A 17483-nucleotide genomic window follows, 5' to 3' on the forward strand; every position below is an offset into this window, starting at 1 on the left:
TTAGCCTCTACATTTTAAGCTGAAAATTCACCAGAATAACTATTTAGAAAAAAATCATAACTACGTAACTTTAAGTTTTTGGTACGTATGTTAAGAATTGTGTACAAATGGAAATGTCTGTGTACTTATCCTCAAAACAATTGATAAAATGTCAATTATGAAAGAAAAAAAGGAAAGACATCATTGCCTCCACAGACGTGAACCAGGAAGGAGAGGCGGCGTTCTTCACAGCCCCCGAATGACATCTTCCATCACACTGTCTTCTCTTCCTGGAAACTGGATTTCCAAGCAGACACGGAAAGCCACTGCTTCGCTGCCTCCCCTATGTGCCTCTAATACCCCTATACACATCTGAAATGAGGTGCTCATTTGAGGGGACTCAGTGTTCTCTGATTTCAGTTTTGCTCTTCAGGTTAGCAAAGGCTTGAAACCCTCATCCTAATGGCTTCCCTGTACCATCTTCCTTTCCTCTAGCTTTTCTTTTCTTTTCTACTGCACCTTTTCTCTCTTAATCCTTAAAAAAAAAAAAAAAGAATTAAAAGAGAAAGAGAGAGAGAAACGTCAATGAGAGAGATACATCAATTGGCTGCCTCCTGCGTGCCCCCCTCTGGGGACCCAGCCCACAATCTGGGCACGTGCCCTGACCAGGAATTGAACTGGGAAGTTCTTGGTTCATGGGTTGATGCTCAACCACTGAGCCACACTGGCTGGGCTCTCTTAATCCTATTCATTTCTTTGTTCCTCCTTCCTCTCAGGATTGGAAAGAGCACTGAGCTAGAAATGCTAAGACCTGCTTTCCCACCCCACCTCTGTCCCTGCAACAGTGAAGTCCGTATTCTCTCTCAGCTTCAGAATCCTCGGATTCAGATTCCTGTCTATATCATGAGGGTGTTAGGTGAGATGCACTGAAGAGTCATAACCCTAACAGACTATGTCTCTTAAACCCCCCCCCCTTTCGACACATACAGTAGCAAAACTTGGAGGAGGTTGAATATTAAGGCCTCAGAACCTCTTAGAAGAGGTGTACACGCATCTCAACCTTTCTCAAACAATTCCCAATACCTAAGTACTTTTTGCTAAGTTTTTCATTTTTCAGTTAGAAAACATGCAACTCTACCAGCTACAAGCCCTACTTAACTCATCATTCTTTGTCCAGAGGTTGGTGTCATTCTAGCTCTCAAGACTAGCTCATTCTTCAGCCAGAAACTATGACATCTGGATGCCCAATGTTAGCAGGCTTTCAGCTCTGACCCTAAAAATGTTCTCCAATATACCTGGAATTCATCTACAAAATACAAAAAAGGTTTCCCTGACAAATTCACCAAAATATAAAATTATATGCATTGAGATTATAATTATGTGAAAAAAAAAGAGGCACATGAACAACTCCTGAAGGAAAACAATTAAAAATTAAAAAGTTCTTATGCTAGGGTGGGGAAATTCTAAGATTTAAAAGCGTTTCAATGTTGTGTTGTTTTCACACTTAAAAATGCATATGCTATTAAAACTTCTAATTTCCAGTAGCCTCTACAATGTTTTCTGTTGAGTTCAGTTACTCCTTTACTCTTCAACATTTTTTTCTTGTTAGAAACAGACTCACATACATACCTTTTCTAGGTGGATTTTTACTTTGCCCAGAAATTATTTTTTTTTTAAAAAAAAAAAACAATATAAACTCAATAGTGTTTGATTTGAAGAATGAACAAGAAGTGAGAATATCAGAGCAGAGGGGAGAAAGAAGGGAAAAAGTAGAGAGTTGTTAGTATAGCACAGAGAAGCAAGCTTTATTTCAGAAAGCATCCTAAAGGCATTAAAATATAGACACACGGTTTTTATAGCAAGTCTGACCGTGGGTGATAAGGAACCTGAAAGTCAAGGTCTTCCTATGAGAGAAAGCAAGCCCCTTTTGTTTGGAGAGGCCGTTTTTAAAGCTTGATGTACGTGAAGGAGGCAGAAATGAGTCAGCAATGTTCCTCAAATCAAAAACTGCAGAATCCATTGCAATTATTATACCCCAGGGAGCAGTGTGCTGAGACAACTTAACCTACAGTCACAAAAACAAGCTATGGAACCAGGGGTAAAACCCAGGGCTGCCATCTTACTCCCTTGAGCAGAAGAGGGGCAGCCGCATGTGCCCCGGACTCACCAGGCCTCAGCATAGGGGTGCCACACCACACTCTTCTTTGTTCTAATCTGTGAAGTACTCAGTTGTTTTCTTCCTCTTTAAAACATTAAAAGAATTTCTTATCAATAGTGAATACATTTGACATCAGACGGGTCATATAATAAAAGAGAAACAGATCTAGAAAGAATACCAAGAAATAAAGGAATCTACAGGGAAGGCTCGAAAAGAAGGAAATGAATTCAATAAAGACACTCGAGTTTCCTAAATAGAGGCAATAGCAGTCCACTCGGGACGTCTGTGTGGCTGATGCCTTCCTGTCACCATTTGGGGAAGGGCTCAGGTGCTTGCCGTGAGGGATGTAACATACAAACAACCCTCAGTCCTCAGTGAATTAAGACAGTAGAGCAGTGGTTCTCAACCGTGGCTGCACATTAGAATCACCTGGGAATCTTTTAAAAATCCTGATTTCTGGGCCTCATCCTCCAGAAATTCTGTTTCTTTGTTATGGGGTGGGGCCACAACATTAGTAACAAAGAAACAGAATTTCCGGAGGATGAGACCCAGAAATCAGGATTTTTAAAAGAGTCCCAGGTGATTCTAATGTGCAGCCAAGGTTGAGAACCACTGCAGTAGAGGTTCATCTCTTATTCGACGTGGTTTGGTGATCAGGTTGACTTCAGGCAGCCATTCAGGGACCCTGGCTCCTTCCATCTTTGGCACCATTGTTTTTAACATTTAGCCTCCAAAATCCCTGCTGAACTGGAAGAAAGCAAAAAATTTAAGATGGGTGGTATGGACGTGGCAAATATCACCTCCACCTGCGTTCCACTGGCCAGAACTCAGCCATGGCCCCAGCGGACGGCAGGGAGTGTGGAGATGTATGTATAATCGCTATGCCAGGGAAGGAGGGGAGAGCCTAGGTACAGTGAGCACTGTATTCTCTGCCTAATGTCTACATTGAAGACACGTCATCTTAGGTTTATTCTTGAACAGCTCTGATTGGAGACTCAGGAAGGAAAGTCTTTAGTAGTCAGATTAGTCTCCTGAGCTTGTATCTGGGTGTTACTTCCAGAACAGAATTTCAGCCCATCATGTGTGTGGTGTTCTGGGTGGCACTGCTGTCTTGCGAGTGTCTGTGGACACACAAGAAAGCATAAGGAGTCAACTGCCTACATGGTTAGAAAACGGAACACTGGCAGCAAGTGTAAAAAGAAGGGTCTTCCAGGGCCTCTGCCATCAGGAGAGTGCCATTGCTTCCACCATCCTGGGAGGAGACGGAATCCGCACAACCAGCTTCCGCTGCCACTAGACACTCTGGAGCCTTTGAGGGGAAGAGAAACATAAGTCCAAGCTCCACCTGCAGCCACCTTGTCCTGATGGCGCAGGTGTTCGCAGGAGCAAGGGTTATAATGAGGGAAAGAAAGGAGGACGAGTGAGCAAGAGGCATGTGGTTTTTTTCTAGCACAAATACCCTGTAAGAAAAATATAGATGTTGGGGTTACCGTGGGGATTAACAGACACTTTAACCCAAAAGGCAAAGCCACACCATGAAGATGTAAGTTAGAAATGTTGGAGAACCACCCAGTTTTTTCTTACTGCAATAGACTCCGCTTCGTCTTTTTCTGTGTGCAGGGGTCCTCAAACTATGGCCCGCGGGCCACATGCAAATACAAATATTGTATTTGTTCCCATTTTGTTCTTTTTACTTCAAAATAAGATATGTGCAGTGTGCATAGGAATTTGTTCATAGTTTTTTTTTTTAAACTATAGTCTGGCCTCCAACTGTCTGAGGGGCAGTGAACGGGCCCCCTGTTTAAAAAGTTTGAGGACCCCTGGAAGGGGTTGGGTAGGGTGCTGGGTAGGGGGAGAAGCAATGGACCAGGCTACATCCTCTCCACATTCTACTGTCTATCCTTGGTTTGTACTTTCCATTGGCTGTGGACATTGTGTGTATGTGTGTGTAACTTAATATTTTCCCTTAATTTTAAAGTAGTGAGTGTAAGAGAGAAGTCCTCTATTGTGACCATTCTGCACACTGAGAAATACAGTGGTGTTTCTAGAGACTTTAAGAAAAATGGTTAGAGAGGTTTGTTTAATATGTGGGGGCTTGTTCATGATAATAATAAAAGGCATAATTTGAACTTGACCATATGGTACGATCTCAAAAAAGTACAGCAAGTCTAGAAAAATGTCCCTAGGGAAACTGCTAAAATGTTAGCTATTGTTGCCTTTCAGATTATTGTTGTACTAACTTTTCAAATCAGGAAATGATAAACAATTGAGGAAATATGTTAACATTTAATGATGACAAAAATTTATGTATGATATAAGAATTTAGAAAATTTTATGAAGGCAGAAGAAATTACTTAATTTCCTTTACCCAGAGACTGCCACCTCCAACATTTGGTATTTGCTTACTACGTGTTAAAACATTTTATACTATTTTTTTTAGGTTAAAATAACATGTGTGCAGAGAAAAGAATCTGAATAGATATTTCTCCAAAGAAGATATACAAATAGACGATAAGCACATGAAACAGAACTCAACATCCTTAGCCATTAAAGCAGTGGTTCTCAACCTTCTGGCCCTTTAAATACAGTTCCTCATGTTGTGACCTAACCATAAAATTATTTTCATTGCTACTTCATAACTGTAATGTTGCTACTGTTATGAATCGTAATGTAAATATCTGATATGCAGGATGGTCTTAAGCGACTCCTGTGAAAGGGTCGTTCGACCGCCAAAGGGGTCGCGACCCACAGGTTGAGAACCACTGCATTAAAGAATGCAAATCAAAATCACAGTGAGATATCACTTCACACTCACTAAGATGGCTAAAATTAGAAAGACATAAAACCAAGTGTTGGTGAGGATGTGGAGACACTGGAGCCCTCATATTGTGCTGTTGGGAATATAAAATCTTTTGGAAAACTGTCTGACTGTTCCTCAAAAGGCTATATATACATGGAGTTACCATATGACCCAACAATTTCATTGCTAGGTATTTGCCCAAGAGAAATGAAAACATATATTCACATGACAACTTGGACACAAATGTTCATAGCAGCACTATTCACAATAGCCAAAAAATAAAAACAAATAAATAAAGGGGAAACAACAACAACAAAACAACACAAGCCAAATCTCCAATAACTGATGGACGGATAAATAAAATGTAGCATATCCCTATAATGGAATATCATTCAGCAATAAAAATGAATAAGTACTGATACATGCTACTCCATGGATGAATCTTGAAAACATTATGCTAACTGAAAAAGGCCACATGTTATATGATTTCACTTATATGAACTGCTCAGAATGGGCAAATATATAAAGACAGAAAATAGATTAGTGGTTGCCTAGGACTGAGAAGAGGAACCCTTGCTGAGGAAACGGGGGTAACTAGTAATGGGTACTGGCTTTTAGGGGGAGATGATGAAAATTTTCTAAAATTGAGAGCAATAATGAATGTACAACTCTATATATACTGAAAAATATGGAATTGTACATTTCAAATGAGTGAATTGAATGGTATATCAATCAATCTCAATAAAGGAGTTGTTTTTAAACAGTGAATACATAACATGTCCATCTTGAAAAAAATCAAACCTTATAAAAGAGTCTACAATTAAAAGTAAGATGTCCCTTCCCACTCACCATCCAACTTCTGGTTCTAGTCTCAGAGAAGAGCACTTTTTAAAAGTTTCTGGGTTTTTTGTTCTTCTGGTGGCTCTTGTTTTAAGGTTAAATAATATAGTTATACTTTTCTTAAAAAGCATATTCTACTCTGACATTCTACTCTGAAAGAGAAGGAAATTAACAAACAGTTTACTGTGTGCAAAATCCTCACGTTTCTGCCTCCCATTTTTTTGTGATTTCTTATTTTTGTGATAGTTTTTACTTTTATAACTTTAAAAAATATATTCATGTCTCTTGCATAACTTTTCAATTTTCGGGACCATTTATTAACTGGAAGGGGGTAGATCTTGGGTATTTCAACAATAAGCTGCATGGGAGACATTCAAATAAATGGAATGCTGAGTCCTATCGACAGAAGACTGCCGCCTACTCTGCTTAATTATGGCTTCTGCATAGCAATCAATAGTGCGGGCTTTTCAGTCTTGGGTAAAACCCAATTGCAGCCGCCTTCAACTTTCCATGGCCGTGAGAGCGGATGGAGTTTTAGCAAAGAGGGCCCCAAAGTTTCTTTTCTTTTTTTAAAAATATTTTTTATTGATTTCAGAGAGGGGGAGAGAGAGAGAGAGAGAGAGAGAGAGAGAATCATCGATTGGCTGTTTCTGCATTCCTTCTACTAGGGATCGAGCCTGCAACCAGGGCATGTGCCCTTGACCAGAATCGAACCCAGGATCCTTCAGTCCACAGGCCAACGCTCTATCCACTATGCCAAACTGGCCAGGCCCCCAAGTTTCAATCTCTGTCTATAAGATGTTGGCAAGACAGGCACAGGAGAGGGTGTCCGTGAACCATCTCAATTATTCCTCAAGTAGCGGCTGTAACAAAAGCTCAGTCCTTTACCTATAGGTAAAAAATAGGGGTTAGGCCCTGCTGGCGTGGCTCAGTGGTTGAGCATCAACCTATGAACCAGGAGATACTGTGGTTAGAGCATGTCCCCGTGTTGTGGGCTCAATCCCCAGTAGTGGATGGCAGCTGATCAATGATTCTTTCTCATCATTGTTATTTCTCTCTCTCCCTCTCTCTCTTCCTCTCTAAAATCAATAAAAATATTGTTTTTAAAAATAGGGGTTGTGATGGTGAGAGAATGAAGCCGCTGGAAAAATGTTGCCTGCTGCTGTAGAGTTCATTTTCACCACAAGGATGGCAGTCCTGGGGGCACTCTTCCACTTCCTCAGAATGCATCACTTAGATTTCCCTGCTTCTCCACAGTGGGGATCTGGAATTACGGCTGATATACATATTAAATTATGTTCTATAAGAATTTTTCAAATCTTTTTATTTTACAAAATTAAGCAAAATGAACAAAGCATACATAGAACTATAACAACCGTCTCACTTCAACAAAACCCTAACTTTCTCCACTTCTGCTCATCTATCCTGCCACCGCCCTGGCCCCAGGCCATCGCCTCTTGCGTAGATGACCACTGCGCCGGTTAACTAGTCTCCTTGCTTCAGCTCTTGCCTCCTTAAAGTCCATCTGCCAAACACTGTGTGTGTGATCTTTAAAACAATGGCTGTCACACTGCTGCTTAGTCTCCCAAAGGCGTTCCTCCGTCTTAGAATAAAAGCCAACTCCTCACTGGGGCCCTCAAGGCCCTGCATGCTGGGACCACAGCGCACATGTCTTCTGTGTCACTGCAGACCACTCTGCCCCTTGCGGCTTAAGGTCTCAGTCATACTGGTCTATTTCTTTCTGTTTCATGAACATGCTAAACTACTTCATGCTCAGGAATTTAAGCTTTCTGTCCCTTCGGCTGGAAAGGCTTATAACCTGGATCTTCCCCCAGCTGTCTTCTCTGGTCATGTGAACCATGACTCTTCCATGTCATTTCCTGCAAGAGGTCTTTCCTGACCATTGTGCGGAGAGATTTATGGTCACCACCTTCCCTCTAGCGCGCACGCACACACACACACGCACACGCACACGCACACGCACACACCAGCGCTACTCAGTGTATCCATATATATAAGATAAAGGGCTTAGAACAGCACATTACAAAGTCTTCAGTATTGTTAGGTCTTACTTTTCCCTTTATTTATCACATATTAACTAAATTTCTCTTGTGCATTTACTTTTCTATGGTTGGTCTACCTCTCTCATTGTTAGCTTCATAGGGGTAGGGATTATGACTGTTTTGTTCATTTATATAGGTTCTAGCGCCTAGAAAAAAGCCTGGCACATGCTAGGTGCTCAATAACCATTGTTGGAAAGATGAAACTAACTACAGGAAAAATATATACATATATGACAAAAAAAATACTGGAATAAAGCCACCAATACCTCGGAGTAGAAGGATTCTTGGGAGACTTTTGTTTTCCTCTCTCTAGTTTTTCAGATATTCCATTTTTACATAGACCATGTATTCTTTTTAAATGTAAAAAGAAAGAGTTAATTTGCAAAAAGACTTATGTTCGTATGCCGTTTGGAATGTCAGTTGGTCAGTTTCTGCAGGTATGTGGCAGGTTGCAATCTCCGGACCTGGGTATAAGTATAACCAGTTCTTAAATCAGAAGTCATCTGACATTCTTCAGGAAGAGTCAATGCTGTGACCCTCAGCGTATGAAAGCATATGCAGGCCCTGGGGAGAGCCCCTGGGGAGGTTTGACACCTCTCATTCCATCAGCAGCCACGTGTCATGTGATCAGTCACCCACCTCTTTATCTCCAGCTCCTTAAGTCAGGAGTTCTGTTTAGCTGCAGACCTTGACACTGTGGAGGTCAGCCAAGGTCAGGGCTTGGTAAGAATGACTCACACCCTGATCCATGGTCTCCGCTGAGCAGAGCGATCACTGTGATTTTCCAGGCGTGGCTCCCAGGAGGTGGGACTCATTCCCTGAAACACAGATCCATGAAAACCCCCTGAAGCTGCTACGAAAAGGGTGTTTGGCATTGAGATTTTTAAAAAGAAGCTTCTACTCTCTGGTCTTACCCATGTGGTTCTGATTCAGAGCTGACTGTCCAGTGTGAACATGCCTTTTAGGCTTGTCCAAAAGAGGGCAATCATTGCAATTTTAAAAAGTGATTGTGTTCTGACTGGCATGGCTCAGTGGTTGAATGTTGACCTATGAACCAGAAAGTCACAGTTCGATTCTCAGTCAGGGCACGTGCCTGAGTTGTGAGTTCAGTCCCCAGTGGGGGCAGGCAGGAGGCAGCCAATCAATGATTCTCTCTCATCATTGATGTTTCTCTCTCTCTCTCTCTCTCTCTCTCTCTCTCTCTCTCTCTCTCTCTCTCTCTCTTTCTCATCAATAAAAATATATTTTTAAAAATTGTGAAATATTGCAAACATAAATACAAGTATTAATAAGAATACAGCAAACAACTGCAATATCAGAGTTAAGCTTAATAAAATTTGTACATGTCTCACTTTGGAGTCCCTTGTGTCTTAAAAAATAATTACAGATAGAGTATATCCAACCCCAATTCCATTCCTTTCTCTCTTCCACAGTGGCAGTCAGCATCATAAAGCAGCCATTTATCATTTCCTCCACATGGTTTTATATAGTCATGTATCCATCAACTTCATTAAATTGTTTTGCTTGTTTTCAGCCTTTACATAAAGGTTGTCATACCTCACATCACATTTTGCAACTTTTTCCTGTTGTTCAGCATTCCATTTACAAGGTTTGTCTTTGTTGATACATGTGGTGGTCAGTTGTATGCGTTAATATGGCGATGCTACTGTCCCCAGATATTCAGTGAAGCACTAACCTAGGTGTTGCTGTGATGGTATTTTGGAGGTGTGATTAAAGTCTATAATCAATTGACTTTAAGTCAAGGAAATTACCTTAGATCACGCGAATGGATTTTATTCAATCAGTTAAAGGCATTAAGAACAGAGTTCAAGCTTCTTTGAAGAAAGAAATTCTGATTGTAGATACGGCTTCAGCTCCTGCTTGACAGTCCCAGCCTGCCCTTCCTGCGGGCCTGCCCTATGGATTTCAGACTTGCCTCTCCAGGACCACAGACATTTATGTCAAGTCTTGGCAATGAACCTCTTACCATATATCCTCCACTGGTTCTATTTCTCTGGTTGAACCCTGACTGATATGATATATGTACCTCTGACTCATTTCTTTGTGTTGTTGTATAGTAGGCATCAGAAAACTTTTCTTATAAAAGCTGATAAATGTTTTAGGCTTTGTGGGCCATACAGTCTCTGTTGCAACTACTCAATGATTCATTATGGCATGAGAGTTGCCATAGACAGTATGTAAAGGAATGATAGTGGCTAGGTTTCAATGAAGATGTATTTACACAAATGGGCATTGAGCTGGATTTCCCCCATGGGCAATAGTGTGCTAATCCCTGCTATATTGTATGCCATTGTGTAAGAAACCATAATTTATCTGTTCTCCTGTTGATGGACATTGTCTACACCCCCTTTACTACACAAAGCTGTATTTAACATTCTGGTACGCATTTCTTTTCTAGTGCACATGTTCAGAGTTTATCTCAATCTATCTAGAAGTGGAATTTCTGGGTCATGTGGTATATGAATCTTCAACCTAACTAGATTTGTACCAAATTACATACTAAAGAAATCATTCCCATTTACACTCCTATCAATTGGCCAGGAGAGTTCCAGCTTCTCCACGTCTTCCATGCCACTTGGAGTTGTCAAACTTATATTTACAATTTGGGGGATATAAAATTATATTTCACTATAGTTTTCTTCTGCATTTCCCTATAATGTGAGAAGCGTCTTTCCATTTGATTATTTTCCATCCATATATACTCTTTGATCAAGTATCTGTTCAAATTTTTTGGCCACTTTAAAAATTAGGTTTTCTTTCTTATTATTGAGTATATATGTGTATGTATGTGTATATATATGTACTATTTTCCTATATGATAAAAAGCTAATATGCAAATTGACCAAATGGTGGAACAACCAGTCACTATGATGTGCACTGACCACCAGGGGGCAGATGCTCAACACAGGAGCTGCCCTTGGTGGTCACTGTGCTCCCACAGGGGGAGCGCCGCTCAGCCAGAAGCTGGGCTCAGGGCTGGCGAGTGAGCTGAGGTGGCGAGAGCCTCTCCTGCCTCTGCGGCAGCACTAAGGATATCCAACTGATGGCTTAGGCCTGCTCCCTCTGGGAGTCCCTCATTGGACATCCCCAGAGGACTCCTGGACTGCAAGAGGGTGCAGGCCAGGCTTAGGGACTCCCCCGTCACCCGCCCCCCCACCCCCGCCCCAGTGCACGAATTTCATGCACTGGGCCTCTAGTATAACATTGTTGGATATGCAATTTGCAAATATTTTCTCTTAGCTTGTCTTTTATTTTTTTGAAGTGTCTTTTACAGAGCAGAAGTAATTGATGTTGATGAAGCCAGATTCATCAGTTTGTTCTTTTATGGGTTATGTTTCTGGCAACATATCTAAGAAATCTTTGCTTAACCCAGGGTCATATGGATTAAAAATGTTATCTTCTAGAAGTTTTATATTTTTAGATTAGGCCTATTACACATTTTTAGTTAATTTTTGCATATAATACAGGATATGAGTCAACGTTCTTTTTTTTTTCTTCTGCACGTAGATGCCAGTTGTTTCAACACTATTTGTTGAAAAAACTCTTTCTCTATTGCCTTTGCATCTTTGTCAAAAATCAATTGACATACATGTGTGGGTCTATTTCTGGTCTCTCCGTTCTGTTCCATTGATCTACATGTCTATCTTTTGCCATTACCACACTATTTATCTGTTGTTTCTCTTCTCCATTGCAGTAGGGATCTTTTTTTCTTTTTAACCTCTCTGCTATATCTCCCGTAGCTAAACTCGTTCCTGGCATATAGTAGTTGCTCAGTACATTTATTGAATAAGTGAATTAATGGACAGGAACTCTGTAAGTATTTCTATAATTAAAATGAGTACCTGCTTCCTGAAAAATTTCTCAATGAGCAAAATTGACACTGTCTGATTACTGGAGCTTTATAGCAATTTTTGAAATCAGGTGTCATGACAACTCATTTTGTTCCCCTTTTTTAAAAATGTAGCGACTGTTCTAATTCCTTTGTCATCTCATATCCGTTTTAGAATCAGCTTGCTGAGATTTACCAAAAAAAATCCTGCCGAGATTTTGATTAGGATTGTTTTGAACCTGTAGATCAACTTCGGGAGACCTGACATGTTAACAGTGAACATGGGGTCTATTCTCATTCCTTATGCTGTGAATCCTTTGAATCCGGCAACCCATCACTTTCAGTCTGGAGTTTTTAATTGAATTATTTCATCAATGACTTTATTCCCCCTCATTCCCAAAGTCCTGTCGCTTCAGTGCTGAACTTTCTGGACTTCTCCTCTAGTTTCTTATCTTTTTCTCTCCTCGTCATTTTGCTCTATTGTCGGGGAGGTTTTCTCAGATTTATCTCCTAAGCCTACTTTTGAATTACTTTTATTTCTGCTCTGAAAAGCTCTTCTCCCAAAAGCTCTTTTTGTCTTCTAAATTTCCTTTATGCTAGCATCCTGTGCTGATTTCACGGATGCAACATCCTCTCTCTCTGCAGGTAGCTATTACAGCTTATGGAGATGACATTTTTTTCCTCCCTAAACAGCCTGCTTCTTCCTAGTTCTGTTTTTATTGGTTTGTTTTGCTCATTGGAGGCTTTTCTAGGTTGTCTGATGATCTTGGCTGGCTGCTCATGATGAACAATGGGGGGCTACAATGCTGACTGGAATATCTGTGAGTGGGCGCAGTGCTTGTTATCTTTGAGCGTCTCTCTAGCAGCGGTTCTCAACCTGTGGGTCGCGACCCCTTTGGCGGTCGAACGACCCTTTCACAGGGGTCGCCTAAGACCATCCTGCATATCAGATATTTACATTATGATTCTTAACAGTAGCAACATTACAGTTATGAAGTAGCAACAAAAATAATTTTATGGTTGGGTCACAACATGAGGAACTGTACTTAAAGGGCCAGAAGGTTGAAAACCACTGCTCTAGGGTCTCATAGATTTATTCCTCCTGGGCTGGCCAGATTCCCCAGTGAGAAGAGGCTTAGAATCTCCTGTCTGTCGGGTAAATGTCTGGCCACCAATATTCTGGAAGCCCAGTGGGAGAAGAGGTCTTGAGGTCTCTGTTAAGTACTCAGTACACTTACTGTCATTTAATTTCCTGTTATTGGCATGATTCCCATTCCTATCTTAAAGGGAAGGAAAAAAGGGGATTTTTTTTTTTTTACTGGATGAGTTACAAATCTCCTGCCACAAAGAGCGAACACACAGAGAACCACATTGGAGAGCTCCGGGGCCCTGAGACCGAGAGGAAGGAGGGCTTCCTGCTTCCACTGCTGTCTAGGAAACCCCTTTCCTGGACCACCTCTCCTTGGCTTCATTCATAAGCCCAGTAACCCAGTGTAAGAGGTTTATTATTTGACTAAACTCTTTCCTTTTTACAAAGTGCAAGTGCATTTCTCTGGCTCTTAAAGCTTCACACCCACTTGTTTACTAGTATAGTGAGCAGGTGAGCGCACCAAATCAATTTACTATCGATGGGTCTCCGATTCACAAAGGGAGTGACTCATAGAATCATGTTGCCCCAACATGAACCAGGGGTCCCTACTATTTCCCAGAAACAAGATTTTTTTCTCTCTGTAACTATAGGCTCTGAAACACGGCTTGATGAGGAAGAATCTGAAAAATAACCAAACTTAATGTGACTATGCAGGAAGTCACTGATCCTGAAAATATCTTAGGTAACCGGAGACGCGCAGCTGTCCCTTTGGTGAATAGGATGGGGAAGGAGGCTTCAGTGGGTTTGCTTCCTTGTTTTCATTCAAGACTCAAATGCTAGGCCTCTGTCATCTATTCTTGAAAGATGAGAAGGTGAAGAAAGAAGGAAAGAGGGTTCTAGACAGGAAGGAACTGTCAGGGAATCCGGCTTATTTGGAGAAATGGCAGGGATGCTGGGGGGCCTGAGGGATGAAGGGGGGGGCGGTTTGTGGGCTGGGGTGGGGGGAGAGCAGGGGGTGGCAGAGATGAGTGGAACAACCCTCCCAGGAGATGACCAGCTAGCAACAAGAAGGGGCAGGATAGCATCCCAACTGGGTGATTTAGAAGATGAATGAAAGCGAGGGCACCAAGTAGGGAAACCGAATGATGATAATAAAAATAGCAACCAAAGATCAATGCTAATTAGTATGCCAGATGCTTCAATACATGATCTGCAAGCTTCATCCAGCCTCCCAGACAGGCCTCCTCATTCCTGCAGTACAGAGGCAAAAGCAGAGGTTCCCAGAACCCCAGCGCAGCAAGGTCTGGCGGCCCCTAGGGTCAAACTGCCTTCTATCACTCCAAGCAGCCTCCCCATTTGTGCCTAGTTTATTCGAATATTCATTCAGCCAGCCAGCCAGCTAGTACCCACTAACCGCTAAGCTCTATGCTGAAAACAACAAAAATAGCTGTCACTAAGTGGCAGAGAAACCTACCTCCGTTTAAAATCCATTTACTTTCTCAAAATATTGTTTATAGGTCTGCTAGCGCCACTCCAGTTCTTACTAGTAGACGCTACTTTTGCATGTGAGCCTCTCATGTGGGTCGATAGAGGCCCAGCCTTCCCGACTTAACGTAAGGTCGCAGTGAGATCAGAGAAGCTCTCCTTCAGAGCAATCGAATCTGCCACCCAAACATGTCAAGAGCAGGAGTAAACGACTCCCCAGCATAAGGTATGAAGTGTTGCAGGGCTCCCAAGGAGTGTTTAATGCCCTTTGCTGCTATTTAGATTCATAATCATCTGTTTCCAGTGTGGGAAATGCTCTTCTACAGGCAGTCATGCTGCTATGGCCTATGACGTGTTGTGGGCTGTGGACAGGGGCAGCATTTCACCCAGGTCCTTTCCCAGGTAAACCCTCTCCAGGGCATTTAGGGAGACATTCAAATCTTTCCCACTTTCCTCTTGCAGCTCTCAGCCACCAGTGCCTCTTGCACTGGCCTCTTTCTTGCATTGCCCAGCAGTCTTGTGTAAAGGCTACTCCCACTTTCTGGAATGTTTCCCCCTGCTCTTTCCAGGGTTAGACCTTTCTTGTCATGCTCAGTTTGAAGGCCAACTTCTAAGTTCAACCCTAAGTAAAGTAGGTTCTCGCTGTAATCTTCCTGCTCAGCCCCTTCTTCCCATCACAGCACTTATTATAAATTAAGCCAACTTATGTGTGTTTTGCTAATTGCTTTGAGAGTTTTGTCCTTGCACTAGTGTGAACCGCAGGAAGGCACAGGGCTATCTGCCCTGAATGTCATGTGCTCTGCACTCTGCATAGTGCCTGGCAAAAGTAGTAGTTCAATACATATATGATGGGAAAATGAAAGTCAAAATTATACACACAGGTTCACACTGCATGTTCTAAGAGTGAATTGGGATTTCTTTTATTATTATTATTATTATTATTATTATTACTATTGATTTGAGAGAGAGATTTGTTGTTTGATTTATTTATGCATTCATTGGTTGATTCCTGTATGTGTCTTGACCAGAGATTGAACCCACAATCTTGGCATACTGGGATGACACTCTAACCACCTGAGCTACCCAGCCAGGGCGAAGTGGGATTTCTTAAAATTCTGGGTAAATAGATGCATTTGTATATGGAGAGGGTTTTTCCCCACCTTCTATTAGATGCTCAGTAGGATAATTTCTAATTATGAGGATTTTATGGGATATGTTCACTGATTTCCTTGTGAACAAGCATCATCTACTGATCATTTTTTTCCATGTAGGACAGACTAGGCATTGGTCCAAATGAATCACGCGAGAGAATTTGTTCTGAATTCCTGAACTACCAAAAAGGCCAAACAAAGAAGCACGTGGCTCTTTCCTTATCACTTGCATAATTGCCCTGTCAAAGATTTAATTCTTGTAGGCGTTTTAGCTCTCAATTTGACAAACAAGTGTTTTTTAGAAAACTGAATTACTTACAGTCGGCTTCCTGAAATAGAAAAGCAAAGTCTTACAACTACAATATCATAGTTGTGCTTTCCCTCTGGGATATGGACTCTCCATGCAAATTAGAACAAATCTTCAGCTTCAAAAACTTGAGGCTGAACACAACAAAACCAGGCTACAGACAAATAAGAACTTCCATGAAATGTGGAATTTCAGTGTTGCTCTAGTATTGGGTATCACCAGGCACCTACTGTTCATGACATTGCTAAGCAACAGGGAGCCTTATCCATTCCTTAATTTGTTATGCTGCGATTCTCTTCTTGTTCCTCCATTATGTCGTGCTCAGCCTTCTTCTCTGGGATCTTTTCTCCAGCGACTGCTTGGTGTCAGTGTTTCCTAAGCTCTTCCCTCAACCCCCTTCGCAGTCTGTACGGTCTCCTTAAGCCACCTGACATACAATGTCAGAGTTTCAATCCTCAACTGGATGCTGATAGGATGCAAATCTCCATTCTCAGCTGGGGGATCTCTCCCCAGAATCCCAGGCCTATATACCCAATATCCTATTAAATAAGTTCCCCTTGAATGTGCTGCAGGAAACTCAGATTCAACATTTCCAGCATCAAACTCAATAACCACCCCTGAAGCTTTCAAAAACTTCCTGCTCTGGGCAGACTCTTATGAGGCATCTGATTTGGAGACACACATATTTCTAATTGAATGCCTCTTCATTCTGTAGGTACTTGAAACTGAGGGGCATAGATAGCAAAATAGTTAAAATATTAGAATTGGCTCCTATTTTTTAAATCCTCACTCGAGATATTTTCCACTGATTTTTAGAGAGCATGGAAGACAGAGGGAAAGACAGAGAAATATCGATGTGAGAGAAACACATTGATTGGTTGCCTCCTACATGTGCTGGGGAGGAGCCTGCAACTGAGGTATGTGCCCTTGACCAGAATCGAGCCTGGGACACTTTGGTCTAAAGGCCAACGCTCTATCCACTGAGCCAAACCGGCTAGGGCGACCCATGGCTCCTATTAAAGTGACTCTCACACTCCAGGTTTCTGTGTCCAGTTCTGCTGAACTGAGAGTCACTGTCTCTCTGATATTGTCTCTGTCTCTTCCTCTCAAATAAATAAATTTATAAATAAATTTAAAATAAATAAAAAAAATTAAAATAAAGTTTGGGAAAGTATTCTTTCAATATGACAGTGACTCAAAATATGCAATAAATTCTGAGTAATAGAAGGACAACATCTATTTACCCTCAGAATGAAGACTGAATTAGTCAGGGTAAGCTATGCTATGCTGCTTTAACAAAAACATAAGAAGAAATAGAATGGAATCTCAGTGGCTTAAAACAATATATTGTTTTTCCTATGATAGACAAATATGATTGGCAGTTTAGTTCATGGGTAGGTGAGTTACTCAGGATAAAGTGCAATTCAGGGGGGAAAGAATTCTGCTCTTCCTCTTATGAAGGACATCATCACTCAATCCAGTTTCTTAAGCCACAAACCTGGGGATCATTCTCAATTTATCCATCTTCTCTACCTCCACATCTTGTCACATTCCACATGCTTTCTGTCCTACTTGCTGAATATTTATTGAACTTGTCTCTTCTATTCTATGTTCTCTTCTTTAGTTCAGGCCCTCACAGAAAAAAAGAGTACATAAATATATTTTTACTTTCTGATGGACACTGTTCTAAGCGCTTTGCACAAATTTCCCTTTAAACCTGCACAGTTATCTTATCTGTTGTTATTATTATAAACCCAATT

Source organism: Myotis myotis, unplaced genomic scaffold (genome assembly GCF_014108235.1).
Source record: "Myotis myotis isolate mMyoMyo1 unplaced genomic scaffold, mMyoMyo1.p scaffold_m19_p_12, whole genome shotgun sequence".
Classification (NCBI taxonomy): domain Eukaryota; kingdom Metazoa; phylum Chordata; class Mammalia; order Chiroptera; family Vespertilionidae; genus Myotis; species Myotis myotis.